We start from the raw sequence: 17,968 nt of genomic DNA on the forward strand, positions 1-17,968 counted from the left end.
TGGGGGGAGATGACAGAGGAAGAAAGAACGGTTAGCACCTCTATGCCACAAACACAGCGTGGACTTGGTGCGCATGGCTGCGCAAGACACATGAGTGCCTTCTTGTTGCACTACCTCCAACATGACCCTCGTATTGTCAAAATTAGAAGTGATGATGACTACTGGCTTGCCACACTATTAGATCCCCGGGACAAGTCCAAATTTTGTGACATAATTCCACCCATAGAAAGGGACGCACGTATGCAGGAGTATCAGCAGAAGCTGTTACTCGATCTTAGCTCGGCTTTTCCACCAAACAACCGTGCAGGTGAAGGGAGTGATTCTCCCAGTTGTAACTTGACAAACATGGGACGGCCTCGTCATCTTCAACAGTCTACCCGTACCAGTAGGACCGTATCTGGTGCTGGTAACAGCAATTTTATGGAATCTTTTCATAATTTTTTTAGACCCTCCTTTGCAAGGCCACCAGAGACAACAAGTCTGACACATAGTCAACGGATGGAGAGGATGATACAGGAGTATCTCCAAATGAACATCGATGCAATGACTTTGCAAATGGAGCCTTGCTCCTTTTGTGCTTCAAATCTAGAAAAATGTCAAGAGCTCTCCAGTTACGCCTCGAAGATTTTGTCGTGTCCAGCTGCCAGCGTTGTCTCTGAACGTGTCTTCAGTGCTGCTGGGTGTGTGCTGACAGATAAGCGCACGCGTCTGTCCAGTGACAATGTGGACAGACTGACGTTCATCAAAATGAACAAGTCATGGATCCAGAAGGAATTTACTACCCCTGTGTCATCCTGGGGAGAGTAAATGCTTGTGGATTTGGAATGTGCTTGATGCAAATCAAAACATCCTGTTTGCAACTAGGGCACAAGTGCTGCCACTGATAAGGTGTCTGTGTGGGGCCCAATTTTTGGAAAAAAAGGGAGACTCCGCTTGGAGTAACCCTTGCTTGCTGTGTTTTTTAAAAATGATACAAGATGAACAGATCTGAAGGCAAGATGAAGCCAACATCATGTCTCCGCCTGCACTTTTCTCACAAACCTGCATTTTTCCAGGGACACCCTACTCAACACCGTCTACAGACAGCAGCCAGATCTCTGTCCCTCAGATGTGGTCAAATAAAAGGCCACTTACTGCGACCCATGACAAAGCTAAGTGGTTGACTCTATCCCTCTGTAAGCTGTTGGCTACCGAAATGCTGCCTTTACGCGTAGTGGACACACAGGATTTTACAGACCTTATGTCTGTCGCTGTGCCCCAGTACCAGATGCCCAATCACCACTGCTTCTCCAAGAAAAGCATGCCCGCGCTACACCGGCATGTCGCACACAACATCACCACTTCCTTGAGAAAATCTGTGTGCGACAGGGTGCATTTCAACACAGATACTTGGACCAGTAAGCATAGACAGGGTCATTACATGTCACTGACTGGGCACTGGCAAACTATGGTGAGAGATGGAGAAGGGTCTGCTGTACAAGTCTTGCCGTCCCCACGAGTTGTTTCAATCCTTGTTCTGTATGTAGAAGTTAATACACTGCTTCTGCCTCTTCAACCTCGTGTGGGTCCTCTACCTTTGCGCAAACCCTGTGTGGTCAGGCCACCCTTCCTTGCAACTGCGCACAAGGACTACCACACACCTCCTTACTATGCTGGCAGCAGAGCTCAATGCCATCAGGCGGTCAAAGTTTTACTTTGAAATGTATGGGAAATGTGAGTCACACCGCTATTACAGAGAATAGTAGTCAGGCAGGGTCAAAACATTAATTGAGGAACAGGAACAGAATGGGACGGCCAGGACTTAATCAGAAAACAAGCAGAGGTGAAATGCGTATCGGCCAACAAGGTACATAAACAGCAAGCAGGAAAAGTAGTCAGGTAACAAGCACACAAAATCATAAAACTGAACTGGGGGTAAAATTAACCAGAGGTTCATAGCTATGTCTGGCAGTGGTCTGCAGACAGGATGGGCATAAAAAAGGGTGTGGTGTCTTCCCATTGGTTGTAGCTGAATGATGGTATTTCATCTGTGAGATACCCACCAGCTACATTCAGCCAGAGATTCTGCATCTGTCAAGGTAATGCAGCCCAGTGGGTGAGCATAACCTGCGTCCACCTGCGCCGCTGGCATCGACTACTCTCCCATCATCAGCACTATTCATGAAAGGAACACGTTGTCACCTGGCGACCGGAGTACAAATTGACGGAGCGGACTCCGTTGGTGACTTAACAGCCGTGTGCGGCAATGATGCAAACCTGGCTGCGGGCCATCCTCAGGGCAATGTGACACACGTGCCTTTTATGGCTCACGTGTTGATCCGAATTCTCCAGCAATTTTTAAAACACCATCACGGCCTACATGGCCTTGTGCAGCGGGCACGCTCGCTATGTGCTCACTTCCATCGTGCGCACACAGCAGCTCAACAACTTTCATCACTCCGGAAGTCTTAGGGTCTGGCAGTTAAACGCCGGAAATGCGATGTTCCGACACGCAGGAATTGGAATCTGCACATGTTGCAGCGTGTGTGGCAGCACCGCAGAGCCCTGCTGAAATACGGTAAGACATATAGCCTGGGATAAGTTGATCCAGAGGTGGTGCAGATCACGCTGCTGGAGTGGTGTCAGATCAAGGACCTATGCACCCTGCTACACAGTTTTGAAATGTCGACGAAGATGTTTAGCACTGGCAATGTCATTCTCAGCGTGACAATTCTGGTCATCTACATGATGGAGCACACTGTAATTATTATTCGGAGTCAGGTGTTGGGACAAGAGGAAGGGGAGGAAGTACAGGAGGAGTCATATGCGGAAGGGATAACAAGATCTACGAGGTCCAGATGGTCAGCGGCACCTATGCGGCAGTCATGGTGAGGGAGAGGGATTAACAAGGGCGCATAGTATCAGCAAAAAGTGTTGATGAAAGTGCAGGAGCCCATGAAGAAATGGAGGACGAACTGGCGATGGGCATGGAAGACTCAGCAGATGAGTGAGAGCTTGCTCACATTTCGGTTGTGCGAGGTTGTGGGTAGAGGGCAGAGGAAGGATGCACGATTCTCACCTCTCTGCCACCAACACACCAAGGACTTGGTCCTCCTGGATGCACAAGACACATGAGCGCCTTCTTGCTGCACTACCTACATGACCCTCGGATTGTATGAATTTGAAGTAATCCTGAATACTGGGTTGCCACACTGTTAGATCCCCGGTACAAGACAAAATTTGGCGAACTAATTCCTGCCATAGAAATAGACGCACGTATACAGGAGTATCTGCAGAATGTGGTACGCAATCTTAGATCTACTTTTCCACTAAACACCAGTGCTGCACAGAGTGAATCTCAACACTTTGTCATGGATAGGAGGAAATGGTCTTTTACTTGTCCACATCGGAGGGACCGAGGGATGGCTGCTGTGCTGAGATGGCGTTGAGTACGGTGTCCCTGCACAGTTGCACTTTTGGTCATATCCCAAAATGAGTTGAAAAAGGACAGATGCTGTTGGAAAGGGGAACAGGTGTGTTGGAAAGGGGAAAAAAATTTTGGTCCGTGGATTTGGTGGTTAAACAACTGTAACATTTGCTGAAGAAACAACATCTGTTACAGTGGGACTGGCAGATTTGGATAAAGTGGTATATAATCTGTGACCGCTATATAACAAAAATTAATAAGAAAAGAAAGAGAAAGGTATATATCACCTTCAGCAGTCAGTGTCCACCGTGCTCCCAGTTGGAAAAGGAGAGGTTGGCAACTTGAAGGTTTGGTGGAGGATACAGAGCTGTGTGGCTATGAAACTAATAGTAGCCTGAACCGAGTTAGACGCCATTCGGATCTGGAGACTGTGAGCCCTGTTAGCGTCACAGGGTCCACATGCCCACCCAGCCCAGGAACTCCCTGTTAACAACACAGGGGCCATTGAGTACGCTGACCGTGTGCGTAGGGGCCACACCTGTGGACAGCAGGCGCATCAGCAGCAGCAGGCCTGTTAATGCCACTGGGCTGCACAAGCAGGACTGTTAGGACAGGAGCTGGTCTTAACCGTTCTGCGTTACCAACTGTGGTGGTGGCCTGCATCCACCACCCTATCCCTGCCTACCTCTGGCCTAAAGCCGCAATGGGTTCAACACATGGAGGTGTGCTCTTTCGGAGCATAATAGAAGACTGCGCACCTCCTTGTTGGCTCCAGCCCCTTTTATAACCTGGGTCCGCCCCAAACCAGGGTGAACCACAATGCACCTCCTGGAGACAAAAGCAGAGTGACACGTCATGAGTGGCATAACTAGCGTCCTATTTGGAAACGCAACTTCAATGATGACCTCATGGCTGCCATGACCCAAACACCTCACCAGTCATCGTCTGACCATCAATAATGCGGTGACAAGTCATAGGTGTGGGCCTCTGCAAGCCATTTGGGAGGACACCTGATGCCCTGTGGTCTATATGGGACCCCCACATCAGGGCCAGGGCCAAAGAGTTCATTACCGGACCTAGTCTCTGATGCAGGAAGTGCCTGAGCATGCTCAGTAGCATGAAATACAGTCTCTGAAAAAAGACTATCAGCTTTAGCATGGTGTCTAGGCACAAAACAGGACTTAGACCCGGCACAGAATGCAAGCACCTGTGCAAAGAGGCTTTTCACACTTAGTGTGGGAGCATGCGCTGTATCCCGAAATGAAGACTTAGCGTCAGGAATGGCACAGTCAGGCTGAGCATACTCACTAGGCGAAACACTGTAATTATGCTGCAGCTGGGGTACATCGGCACACGCATGCGCACTAGCTGCCTCTCCACACTTAGACGTGGAGGGGAAATTTGTCTTGGAGATGCTGTCTATGAACAGAAGGAAAAGCTAAAGGAAGCCTGACTTTCTATCCCTCCGAATTATGAAATGCAGCAATGAATTCCATGAGTTTGCTATAACATTAGCGTAGCTAAATGTGCATGAGGGTGTGATGTAGAGGTGCTAGAAATAGCTTGTCACCAGTGGGGCACTAATGGAATACAACAGCCAGTTCTATGATGCCACAAAATGGCAGTATTTTGTGCTATCATTATAGCTTATTAAAAACAGAGCACGAGGTTGTCATGCAGAGGTGCTGCACATAGATTTGCAGTAGTGTGAATAGACAAAAGTACAATAGCCACGTTTAGGATACAACTAGGTACAGTGAGTGTTTGCTAGTATAATGGCTGAGTTTAAAAAAGTTTGAGTGTGCAATGCAGGCAGACGTGCTGCAAATAACGTTCCAATACTGTGAATTGACAAAAGTACAATAGCCACGTTTAGGATACAACTAGGTACAGTGAGTGTTTGCTAGTATAATGGCTGAGTTTAAAAAAGTTTGAGTGTGCAATGCAGGCAGACGTGCTGCAAATAACGTTCCAATACTGTGAATTGACAAAAGTACAATAGCCACGTTTAGGATACAACTAGGTACAGTGAGTGTTTGCTAGTATAATGGCTGAGTTTAAAAAAGTTAGAGTGTGCAATGCAGGCAGACGTGCTGCAAATATCGTTCCAATACTGTGAATAGACAAAAGTAAAATAGCCACGTTTAGGATACAACTAGGTACACTGAGTGTTTGCTAGTATAATGGCTGAGTTTAAAAAAGTTAGAGTGTGCAATGCAGGCAGACGTGCTGCAAATAACGTTCCAATACTGTGAATAGACAAAAGTACAATAGCCACGTTTAGGATACAACTAGGTACACTGAGTGTTTGCTACTATAAATGGCTGAGTTTAAAAAAGTTTGAGTGTGCAATGCAGGCAGACGTGCTGCAAATAACGTTCCAATACTGTGAATTGACAAAAGTACAATAGCCACGTTTAGGATACAACTAGGTACACTGAGTGTTTGCTACTATAAATGGCTGAGTTTAAAAAAGTTTGAGTGTGCAATGCAGGCAGACGTGCTGCAAATAACGTTCCAATACTGTGAATTGACAAAAGTACAATAGCCACGTTTAGGATACAACTAGGTACAGTGAGTGTTTGCTAGTATAATGGCTGAGTTTAAAAAAGTTTGAGTGTGCAATGCAGGCAGACGTGCTGCAAATAACGTTCCAATACTGTGAATTGACAAAAGTACAATAGCCACGTTTAGGATACAACTAGGTACAGTGAGTGTTTGCTAGTATAATGGCTGAGTTTAAAAAAGTTAGAGTGTGCAATGCAGGCAGACGTGCTGCAAATATCGTTCCAATACTGTGAATAGACAAAAGTAAAATAGCCACGTTTAGGATACAACTAGGTACACTGAGTGTTTGCTAGTATAATGGCTGAGTTTAAAAAAGTTAGAGTGTGCAATGCAGGCAGACGTGCTGCAAATAACGTTCCAATACTGTGAATAGACAAAAGTACAATAGCCACGTTTAGGATACAACTAGGTACAGTGAGTGTTTGCTACTATAAATGGCTGAGTTTAAAAAAGTTTGAGTGTGCAATGCAGGCAGACGTGCTGCAAATAACGTTCCAATACTGTGAATTGACAAAAGTACAATAGCCACGTTTAGGATACAACTAGGTACACTGAGTGTTTGCTACTATAAATGGCTGAGTTTAAAAAAGTTTGAGTGTGCAATGCAGGCAGACGTGCTGCAAATAACGTTCCAATACTGTGAATTGACAAAAGTACAATAGCCACGTTTAGGATACAACTAGGTACACTGAGTGTTTGCTAGTATAATGGCTGAGTTTAAAAAAGTTAGAGTGTGCAATGCAGGCAGACGTGCTGCAAATATCGTTCCAATACTGTGAATAGACAAAAGTACAATAGCCACGTTTAGGATACAACTAGGTACACTGAGTGTTTGCTACTATAAATGGCTGAGTTTAAAAAAGTTTGAGTGTGCAATGCAGGCAGACGTGCTGCAAATAACGTTCCAATACTGTGAATTGACAAAAGTACAATAGCCACGTTTAGGATACAACTAGGTACACTGAGTGTTTGCTACTATAAATGGCTGAGTTTAAAAAAGTTAGAGTGTGCAATGCAGGCAGACGTGCTGCAAATATCGTTCCAATACTGTGAATAGACAAAAGTACAATAGCCACGTTTAGGATACAACTAGGTACACTGAGTGTTTGCTAGTATAATGGCTTAGTAACAATGAGTTGTAGTGTGCAATGCAGGCAGACGTGCTCTGCAAATGTCTTTGCACTAGTGGGACTATAGCAAAGTCCAATAGCCACGTTTAGGATGCCACTAGGTACACTGAGTGTTTGCTAGTAAAATTGCTTAGTTTAAAAAAGTTGGAGTGTGCAATGCAGGCAGATGTGCTCTGCTAATATCTTTGCACTAGTGGGACTATAGCAAAGTCCAATAGCCACGTATAGGATGCCACTAGGTACACTGAGTGTTTGCTAGTATAATGGCTTAGTTAAAATGAGTTTGAGTGTGCAATGCAGGCAGACGCGCTATGCAAATGTCTTTGCACTAGTGGGACTATAGCAAAGTCCAATAGCCACGTATAGGATGCCACTAGGTACACTGAGTGTTTGCTAGTATAATGGCTTGGTTTTAATGAGTTGGAGTGTGCAATGCAGGCAGACGCGCTCTGCAAATGTCTTTGCACTAGTGGGACTATAGCAAAGTCCAATAGCCACGTATAGGATGCCACTAGGTACACTGAGTGTTTGCTAGTATAATGGCTTGGTTAGAATGAGTTGTAGTGTGCAATGCAGGCAGATGTGCTCTGCTAATGTCTTTGCACTAGTGGGACTATAGCAAAGTCCAATAGCCACGTATAGGATGCCACTAGGTACACTGAGTGTTTGCTAGTATAATGGCTTAGTTAAAATGAGTTTGAGTGTGCAATGCAGGCAGACGCGCTATGCAAATGTCTTTGCACTAGTGGGACTATAGCAAAGTCCAATAGCCACGTATAGGATGCCACTAGGTACACTGAGTGTTTGCTAGTATAATGGCTTGGTTAGAATGAGTTGTAGTGTGCAATGCAGGCAGATGTGCTCTGCTAATGTCTTTGCACTAGTGGGACTATAGCAAAGTCCAATAGCCACGTATAGGATGCCACTAGGTACACTGAGTGTTTGCTAGTATAATGGCTTAGTTAAAATGAGTTTGAGTGTGCAATGCCGGCAGACGCGCTATGCAAATGTCTTTGCACTAGTGGGACTATAGCAAAGTCCAATAGCCACGTATAGGATGCCACTAGGTACACTGAGTGTTTGCTAGTATAATGGCTTGGTTTTAATGAGTTGGAGTGTGCAATGCAGGCAGACGCGCTCTGCAAATGTCTTTGCACTAGTGGGACTATAGCAAAGTCCAATAGCCACGTATAGGATGCCACTAGGTACACTGAGTGTTTGCTAGTATAATGGCTTGGTTAGAATGAGTTGTAGTGTGCAATGCAGGCAGACGCGCTCTGCAAATGTCTTTGCACTAGTGGGACTATAGCAAAGTCCAATAGCCACGTATAGGATGCCACTAGGTACACTGAGTGTTTGCTAGTATAATGGCTTGGTTAGAATGAGTTGTAGTGTGCAATGCAGGCAGACGCGCTCTGCAAATGTCTTTGCACTAGTGGGACTATAGCAAAGTCCAATAGCCACGTATAGGATGCCACTAGGTACACTGAGTGTTTGCTAGTATAATGGCTTAGTTATCAGTTGGAGTGTGCAGAGGACAAGAGGGTACAGTGGCAGGATTGTGGTGCTCTGGGTAGAGGAATGGAAGCCTGCCTTTCTATTCCCTCCTAATGGTGAAATGCAGGTAGGAAATCCCTGACCTGGGCTACACAGACGCTGTTGCTGTTTGCAGGACCTGTCACCTATGGCTCTCTGACCCTGCCGGTTGGAGCCCTTAAAAGGACTGCTATAAAGTGCTCTCCCTAAGCTGTCTAACGCTGTGTATGCAGCGCATACAGCTGTATCGGCTATAGGACTCAGGAAGACGGAGCTGCGACAGTGATGTCTGACACCAAAGACGCAGAAGGCAGATAATGGCGTCCGTGAAGAAAATGTCCGGTTTTATAATGCAGGGACATGTGACATGCAGATCCTATCACACATGCCGTTGCTTCTCTGGCTCAAAGTCCACTTAGCTGTGTGTGTGTCTGGGATTGGCTGACATGCTGGCCCGCCCCACAAGACGCGCGCACTTAGGGAAGGAAGACAAGAAAAAAAAAAAAAAAAAATGGCGATCGCCATTATAGAAACAGCAGTGATCTGAAGGCGCTGTTCACGCACACTATACACTGAAATGTGATAATAGTTTGATTCACAGAGTGACTTACACTATTACAGCAGAAACCAAGCTATGATTTAGCTGTTTTTTGGCTGCTAGAACCGTTCTCGAACGTTTCTAGAACTACCGAGCTTTTGCAAAAAGCTCGAGTTCTAGTTCGATCTAGAACATGCCCCAAAATCACTCGAGCCGCGAACTGGAGAACCACGAACCACGAACCGCGCTCAACTCTACTGTTTATACAATATCAGATATAACAACATTTTCATCAATAAAACAGAGTCTAATAAAGAATCACATATGGAGGACATGAGCATATTGTATTCCTTCCCAGATCATGTTCAATGCAGACGGACCACCAGGTTAATGACACAGAAAGATATGCACCAAGGGTACAAAGTAAAAAACTGTAAAGAAAAAGAGACATAAAGGGAGTCCAGTTAAAAATTTTTTTAAAAACCATTATATACAGAGCAGATTCAGTGCAGGGAACCTGCAGCCAAAACCAATTACACCCTATAACGGGAACCACATCAACCGCAGATGAGATCAACTGATTTATAAATAGGAAATAAAGGTCTGCCTCTCATTCAATCCCCGAGGGACCACTGTGTCAAGGAGAAATATCCAGCGACATTCCACCCGTGCCAACGCCTTATGGATGTTACCACCCCTCAGTCCAAGGTGCACACGGTCAATCCCCCTCACCTTAAAACTTGAGGGGTCAGACCCATGATACAACCTAAAATGGCGGGGGATGGTCTTAAGGGAATCAACATCCTCAGATTTCGCTTGTTTGGCAGCGATGATATCTCTAATATGCTCCCTCGTCCGGACCCGTAATTCACGACTAGTGAGTCCGACATATATTAAGTCACAGGCACACGTGGCGTAATAAATTACGCCCGTGCTACTGCAAGAAATATATTGTCGGATCTCAAATGTTTTGGAGCCGTCCGAGGAAGTAAAGGATGTTGCCCTGAGGATGTTCCCATGACGACACGCAATGCATGAGCCACATGGATATGATCCACAGATAGGACGTCCCATCATGAATGGTGGTTTCTTTTGTGCCACATAATGGCTTTGGACCAACATGTCGCGCAGGCTTCGGCCCCGACGTGCCGTCATGAGGGGTCGGTCGGGAAGCATATCTTTCAGCACTGGTTCTGTTTGTAAAACAGACCAGTGTTTAGTTAATATGCCACGGATGTGGTCCCATTGGCGGTTGAATGAGGAAATAAAGCGCACCTTAGATTCAGCAGGCTTCGTCTTGTCAGGATTAAAACGCAAAAGTAGTTGGTCTCTTGAAGCTGCTTTAGCGCGTCTATAGGCCTTTTTAATGGATCTGGCACTGTAGCCCCTCTCCCTGAACCTATCACGCATCTCACTGGCTCGACCCTCAAATGTATCCGTCTCTGAGCAAATCCGTTTAAGGCGGATAAATTGCCCGGTAGGGATCGCATTGATGGTAGATTGTGGATGGCCAGAAGATGCATGTAACAGGGCATTCACAGAGGAGGGTTTCCGATAAATGTCAGTGGTCAGAAGACCCTGATCATTAATGGAAATACCAATATCCAAAAAATCAACCCTAGACGGATCAGCCTGATAGGTGAGATAGATGTTATAGGAGTTGGAGTTCAAGTGGCGCACAAAGCCCTCAAGCTCCAGGGCGGTCCCCCCCCAGATGACAAAGATGTCATCAATGAAGCGGAGCCAGCACTGCACATGGGAGCTAGCCGGCACGCCGTCGCCGAAAACCTCCCTCTCCCAGTAACCCAGGAAGAGGTTTGCGTACGAAGGCGCGCACGCCGCCCCCATCGCAGTGCCGCGCCGCTGGAGGAAGAACCGCTCACCGAAGGTGAAGGCATTGTGCGTCAGTACGAACTCCAACAATTCCAGAATCAGGTGTTGTAATGGTGGTGCCCAGTTACTCATACCCAGGAAATACTCAACTGCCTGCAGGCCATGCTCATGACAGATGTTGGTATATAAGGTCTCAACATCCAGAGTCGCCAGCAAAATCCCACGCTCAACTGTCAGGCCATTAATCCTCCTAAGGACGTCCGAAGTGTCTCTAACATGGGAGGGCAGCGTCTCAACCAGAGGTTGGAGATAAAAATCAATAAATTTGCATACTGCATCGCATAGCCCTCCGATGCCAGAGACAATCGGGCGTCCAGGGGGAACCCGAGGGTTTTTATGTATTTTAGGCAAAAGGTAGAACGTGGGCGTTACTGGCATATCTGGAAGGAGACCATCATACATCTTCTTAGTAATGGTACCCGAGGCAAGAGCATTCTCGAGTATGAGAGTCAACTGGGTCAGGAAACCATTAGTTGGATTGGAGGGGAGCATCTGGTAGAAGTCTGTATTTCTCAATTGTTTGTACACCTCACGCTCATACATGGCAGAAGGCCAAACCACCACGTTACCCCCCTTGTCCGCTGGTTTAATGATTACTCCCTCTAGTTTCCTCAGTTCCTCGAGGGCTCGCTGATGTTTAACAGCAAGGTTATTATTATTTGTTCTCTTAGAGAGGGATCTCAGGTCACCCATAACTAAGTCATGGAAGACTTGTACCTGAGGACACAGCGAAAACGGGGGGAACGTGGTGGAGCGCGGATACAAACGTGTAGGAAAAATATTATCCAACTCACCAGATGCCTGTCCCTCCAATTCCTCAAGTGTCCGCACAGCCTCCTCCTCCCTCTCGACGGTGCAAGGGTTCAGGCTCGGTCCTCTAGCATGTATTTTATGGAGGACCACCTTTCTGAGGAACAGATTCAGGTCCTTAGCGACTGTAAAAAGATCAAAATTACAATCAGGTACAAAGGTTAAACCTAGTTTTAGGACCTCAATCTGGTCAGTAGTCAATTGGACCTGAGATAGGTTAATCACCTCCAGTTGGTTGGAATTGCCCTTCTTTGGAATTGCTCCCAAGGTGGATTTTCCAAGGGCTGGTGATGTTTTCTCGGGTCTATTTTTACCCGAAAAACCTCTCGTTACAGATCTAGATGAGGCCTGAGATGTAGAACTTTCATCCTCCACTGAGGAGATGGAGGAGGCTGACACGGAATGAGGGAGTCCGACAAAATTTCTCCTCCGACGTGTTGTCCCTTTCCACCGATACACCTGCTGATTCTTATAATCAGTAACATCACGTTGATATTTTTTTGTTTTATTAGAGACCAACTCCTTTTCCCACTTGACAAATTCCTTATTCATTGTCTCGTGGAAATTAGATAGCTCAGCGGGGGTGAGTTCCTTCGTGGTACGGTCTTGTAGAACAGAAATCTCTTCATCAATGGCACGGAGAGAGGCCTCATTATTGTTAATAAGAAGCCCTATAAAGGACCTGGAGCAAGCAGTAGCTGCTTCCTCCCAGTCCCTTTTGAACGTCTCATCCGTGACATTAAATGAGGGAAAGACCTGTACCCTAAGACCTCTGGGTATTAACCCCCGATCAACATAGCGCTGCATAAATGCCTTGTTCCACCAGAGTCTCATTCTGCGGTTGAACAATACTTTGATTTGGCTGCAAAGTTCCCTGTGACTTCTTGAATCCGCTGAATTGTCCACTTCGCCCTCTGTGTCAAAAACCTGGTTTAATTGAGTTTGCCACGCGGATTCACGGGCTTTAAAGTCCATGCTGCTTGGAAAAATGACTGTGAAAAAACACAGAAAGAGACAATTAACAACACCCAAGACAGTCACAACAGACTTCAATGAAGTGAAAGGCAACAACTTCAGGAACATATAAAAACGACGTGTTTTTTCACAGTCATTTTTCCAAGCAGCATGGACTTTAAAGCCCGTGAATCCGCGTGGCAAACTCAATTAAACCAGGTTTTTGACACAGAGGGCGAAGTGGACAATTCAGCGGATTCAAGAAGTCACAGGGAACTTTGCAGCCAAATCAAAGTATTGTTCAACCGCAGAATGAGACTCTGGTGGAACAAGGCATTTATGCAGCGCTATGTTGATCGGGGGTTAATACCCAGAGGTCTTAGGGTACAGGTCTTTCCCTCATTTAATGTCACGGATGAGACGTTCAAAAGGGACTGGGAGGAAGCAGCTACTGCTTGCTCCAGGTCCTTTATGGGGCTTCTTATTAACAATAATGAGGCCTCTCTCCGTGCCATTGATGAAGAGATTTCTGTTCTACAAGACCGTACCACGAAGGAACTCACCCCCGCTGAGCTATCTAATTTCCACGAGACAATGAATAAGGAATTTGTCAAGTGGGAAAAGGAGTTGGTCTCTAATAAAACAAAAAAATATCAACGTGATGTTACTGATTATAAGAATCAGCAGGTGTATCGGTGGAAAGGGACAACACGTCGGAGGAGAAATTTTGTCGGACTCCCTCATTCCGTGTCAGCCTCCTCCATCTCCTCAGTGGAGGATGAAAGTTCTACATCTCAGGCCTCATCTAGACCTGTAACGAGAGGTTTTTCGGGTAAAAATAGACCCGAGAAAACATCACCAGCCCTTGGAAAATCCACCTTGGGAGCAATTCCAAAGAAGGGCAATTCCAACCAACTGGAGGTGATTAACCTATCTCAGGTCCAATTGACTACTGACCAGATTGAGGTCCTAAAACTATGGTTTAACCTTTGTACCTGATTGTAATTTTGATCTTTTTACAGTCGCTAAGGACCTGAATCTGTTCCTCAGAAAGGTGGTCCTCCATAAAATACATGCTAGAGGACCGAGCCTGAACCCTTGCACCGTCGAGAGGGAGGAGGAGGCTGTGCGGACACTTGAGGAATTGGAGGGACAGGCATCTGGTGAGTTGGATAATATTTTTCCTACACGTTTGTATCCGCGCTCCACCACGTTCCCCCCGTTTTCGCTGTGTCCTCAGGTACAAGTCTTCCATGACTTAGTTATGGGTGACCTGAGATCCCTCTCTAAGAGAACAAATAATAATAACCTTGCTGTTAAACATCAGCGAGCCCTCGAGGAACTGAGGAAACTAGAGGGAGTAATCATTAAACCAGCGGACAAGGGGGGTAACGTGGTGGTTTGGCCTTCTGCCATGTATGAGCGTGAGGTGTACAAACAATTGAGAAATACAGACTTCTACCAGATGCTCCCCTCCAATCCAACTAATGGTTTCCTGACCCAGTTGACTCTCATACTCGAGAATGCTCTTGCCTCGGGTACCATTACTAAGAAGATGTATGATGGTCTCCTTCCAGATATGCCAGTAACGCCCACGTTCTACCTTTTGCCTAAAATACATAAAAACCCTCGGGTTCCCCCTGGACGCCCGATTGTCTCTGGCATCGGAGGGCTATGCGATGCAGTATGCAAATTTATTGATTTTTATCTCCAACCTCTGGTTGAGACGCTGCCCTCCCATGTTAGAGACACTTCGGACGTCCTTAGGAGGATTAATGGCCTGACAGTTGAGCGTGGGATTTTGCTGGCGACTCTGGATGTTGAGACCTTATATACCAACATCTGTCATGAGCATGGCCTGCAGGCAGTTGAGTATTTCCTGGGTATGAGTAACTGGGCACCACCATTACAACACCTGATTCTGGAATTGTTGGAGTTCGTACTGACGCACAATGCCTTCACCTTCGGTGAGCGGTTCTTCCTCCAGCGGCGCGGCACTGCGATGGGGGCGGGGTGCGCGCCTTCGTACGCAAACCTCTTCCTGGGTTACTGGGAGAGGGAGGTTTTCGGCGACGGCGTGCCGGCTAGCTCCCATGTGCAGTGCTGGCTCCGCTTCATTGATGACATCTTTGTCATCTGGGGGGGGACCGCCCTGGAGCTTGAGGGCTTTGTGCGCCACTTGAACTCCAACTCCTATAACATCTATCTCACCTATCAGGCTGATCCGTCTAGGGTTGATTTTTTGGATATTGGTATTTCCATTAATGATCAGGGTCTTCTGACCACTGACATTTATCGGAAACCCTCCTCTGTGAATGCCCTGTTACATGCATCTTCTGGCCATCCACAATCTACCATCAATGCGATCCCTACCGGGCAATTTATCCGCCTTAAACGGATTTGCTCAGAGACGGATACATTTGAGGGTCGAGCCAGTGAGATGCGTGATAGGTTCAGGGAGAGGGGCTACAGTGCCAGATCCATTAAAAAGGCCTATAGACGCGCTAAAGCAGCTTCAAGAGACCAACTACTTTTGCGTTTTAATCCTGACAAGACGAAGCCTGCTGAATCTAAGGTGCGCTTTATTTCCTCATTCAACCGCCAATGGGACCACATCCGTGGCATATTAACTAAACACTGGTCTGTTTTACAAACAGAACCAGTGCTGAAAGATATGCTTCCCGACCGACCCCTCATGACGGCACGTCGGGGCCGAAGCCTGCGCGACATGTTGGTCCAAAGCCATTATGTGGCACAAAAGAAACCACCATTCATGATGGGACGTCCTATCTGTGGATCATATCCATGTGGCTCATGCATTGCGTGTCGTCATGGGAACATCCTCAGGGCAACATCCTTTACTTCCTCGGACGGCTCCAAAACATTTGAGATCCGACAATATATTTCTTGCAGTAGCACGGGCGTAATTTATTACGCCACGTGTGCCTGTGACTTAATATATGTCGGACTCACTAGTCGTGAATTACGGGTCCGGACGAGGGAGCATATTAGAGATATCATCGCTGCCAAACAAGCGAAATCTGAGGATGTTGATTCCCTTAAGACCATCCCCCGCCATTTTAGGTTGTATCATGGGTCTGACCCCTCAAGTTTTAAGGTGAGGGGGATTGACCGTGTGCACCTTGGACTGAGGGGTGGTAACATCCATAAGGCGTTGGCACGGGTGGAATGTCGCTGGATATTTCTCCTTGACACAGTGGTCCCTCGGGGATTGAATGAGAGGCAGACCTTTATTTCCTATTTATAAATCAGTTGATCTCATCTGCGGTTGATGTGGTTCCCGTTATAGGGTGTAATTGGTTTTGGCTGCGGGTTCCCTGCACTGAATCTGCTCTGTATATAATGGTTTTTAAAAAATTTTTTAACTGGACTCCCTTTATGTCTCTTTTTCTTTACAGTTTTTTACTTTGTACCCTTGGTGCATATCTTTCTGTGTCATTAACCTGGTGGTCCGTCTGCATTGAACATGATCTGGGAAGGAATACAATATGCTCATGTCCTCCATATGTGATTCTTTATTAGACTCTGTTTTATTGATGAAAATGTTGTTATATCTGATATTGTATAAACAGTGTTAATGTCTTTCATGTACATCTTTTTTGGATGCTATTATGATGTAATTGTATATATTCTTGTCCCTGTACAGTGTTCTATATTATCTGTGATTCCTAATGTGATTTGCCCTTTCTTCTGCCAGGAGTAGACATGGCATTTGCAGCTTTACTTCCTGTTTGCGGCTCTGCACATGTGCAGTGTGTACGGCTCTCCCTGAAGCGTCTTCTGGGTAAAAGTGACGTCATCATAGGGTTTTCCCTAGCCCAGGTGATGCTGGAGTAGCCGCCCACGCCTGCTCAGTGTGCTTTAGCTCTGCAGCCGTGACAGGTGCTGCAAATGATTTGATATACACTAGTGTATAAATTTGTCCATTCCCCTCCTTTGTCCACGGTCCCCTGAGGAAGTCATCACGAAATACGTATTGGGACTGCTCCCCCTGTGCGTCTGCATGTGAGTTTTACATTTGGTGGATTCCTTGCCGGGCTATGTGTTTGGGTAATGTGCCTATGATTCTTTACTTAGTACTGCTCTGTCTTTCACATTGAATCTGTTTGCTGTGAAGGCACTTACACTGGCCCTGCTGGGAATATACCCTTGTGTTTACCCTGCTAGATCCATGCAGCCTCACATGGGGATTTCTTGTTCGCTCTCATGTGTCTTTTTACCTCCTTACCTGTTATAATGTTTTAAATCCCATGTAAAATTATATGCTTGACCCAATCAATTAAAGATTTTTCTATGTGCAATTTGCATTGTTGTTGGTGGTTTTTGGGCCATGGGATATAATGGTATATGAGGCAAATCCAAAGACTTCTCTTTTTTGTCGTTTTTATATGTTCCTGAAGTTGTTGCCTTTCACTTCATTGAAGTCTGTTGTGACTGTCTTGGGTGTTGTTAATTGTCTCTTCCAGCACCTGCCTGCTATACCTGGCTAGCATACAAAAATATGGCGAAGCTCACGTCCTTTTTTTGTAGCTTTTTGGCAAAAAAAAAAAAAAATGCTTCCCTGGATTTTCCATTGCCAGTGAAGGTAACACCAAGCAGTGGGGGTTAGCAGCCAGTAGCTGCTTGGATTACCCTTAGCTAGCAATACAAAAAATGCAGCGGGAGCTAACATATATTTTTTTTAATTATTTATTTAAATAACTAAAAATAAAATGGGCTTCCCTGTATTTTGATTGCTGGACATCACAGTGCTGTAAAAATAAATCTTTAAAAAAATGACGTAGCGCTCCGCGGTATTTTTGATTCTCAGCGCAGATAAAGCAGACAGCTATGGGTTGCCACCCCCATCTGCCTGCCGTTACCTTGGTTGGCAATCAAAATACAGGGAAGCCCATTAATTTTTTCTATTTAAAAAATAGTTAAAAATAAAAAATTACGTTGGGTCCCCCCATTTTTGATAGCCAGCTAGGGTAAAGCAGACGGCTGTAGCCTGAAAACCACAGCTGGCAGCTTTACCGTGGTTGGGGATCCAATGTGGAGGTCCCCTCAGGCTCTTTTTTATAATTATTTTATAAATATTAATAATTACACAATAAAAGTAGGGGACCCCCC

The 17,968-nt window shown here is 45.9% G+C and overlaps 1 long non-coding RNA gene across 1 annotated transcript; it reads left to right on the forward strand.

Moving 5' to 3' along the window:
* The first annotated feature begins 12,992 nt into the window (after nt 1-12,992).
* Nucleotides 12,993-16,514, forward strand: LOC142295274 (uncharacterized). Its single transcript, XR_012751406.1, has 3 exons — nt 12,993-13,756; nt 13,858-13,998; nt 16,255-16,514. It is a non-coding gene; the product is annotated as an uncharacterized LOC142295274 (long non-coding RNA).
* The last annotated feature ends 1,454 nt before the right edge of the window (nt 16,515-17,968 follow it).

Source organism: Anomaloglossus baeobatrachus, chromosome 3 (genome assembly GCF_048569485.1).
Source record: "Anomaloglossus baeobatrachus isolate aAnoBae1 chromosome 3, aAnoBae1.hap1, whole genome shotgun sequence".
NCBI lineage: Eukaryota > Metazoa > Chordata > Amphibia > Anura > Aromobatidae > Anomaloglossus > Anomaloglossus baeobatrachus.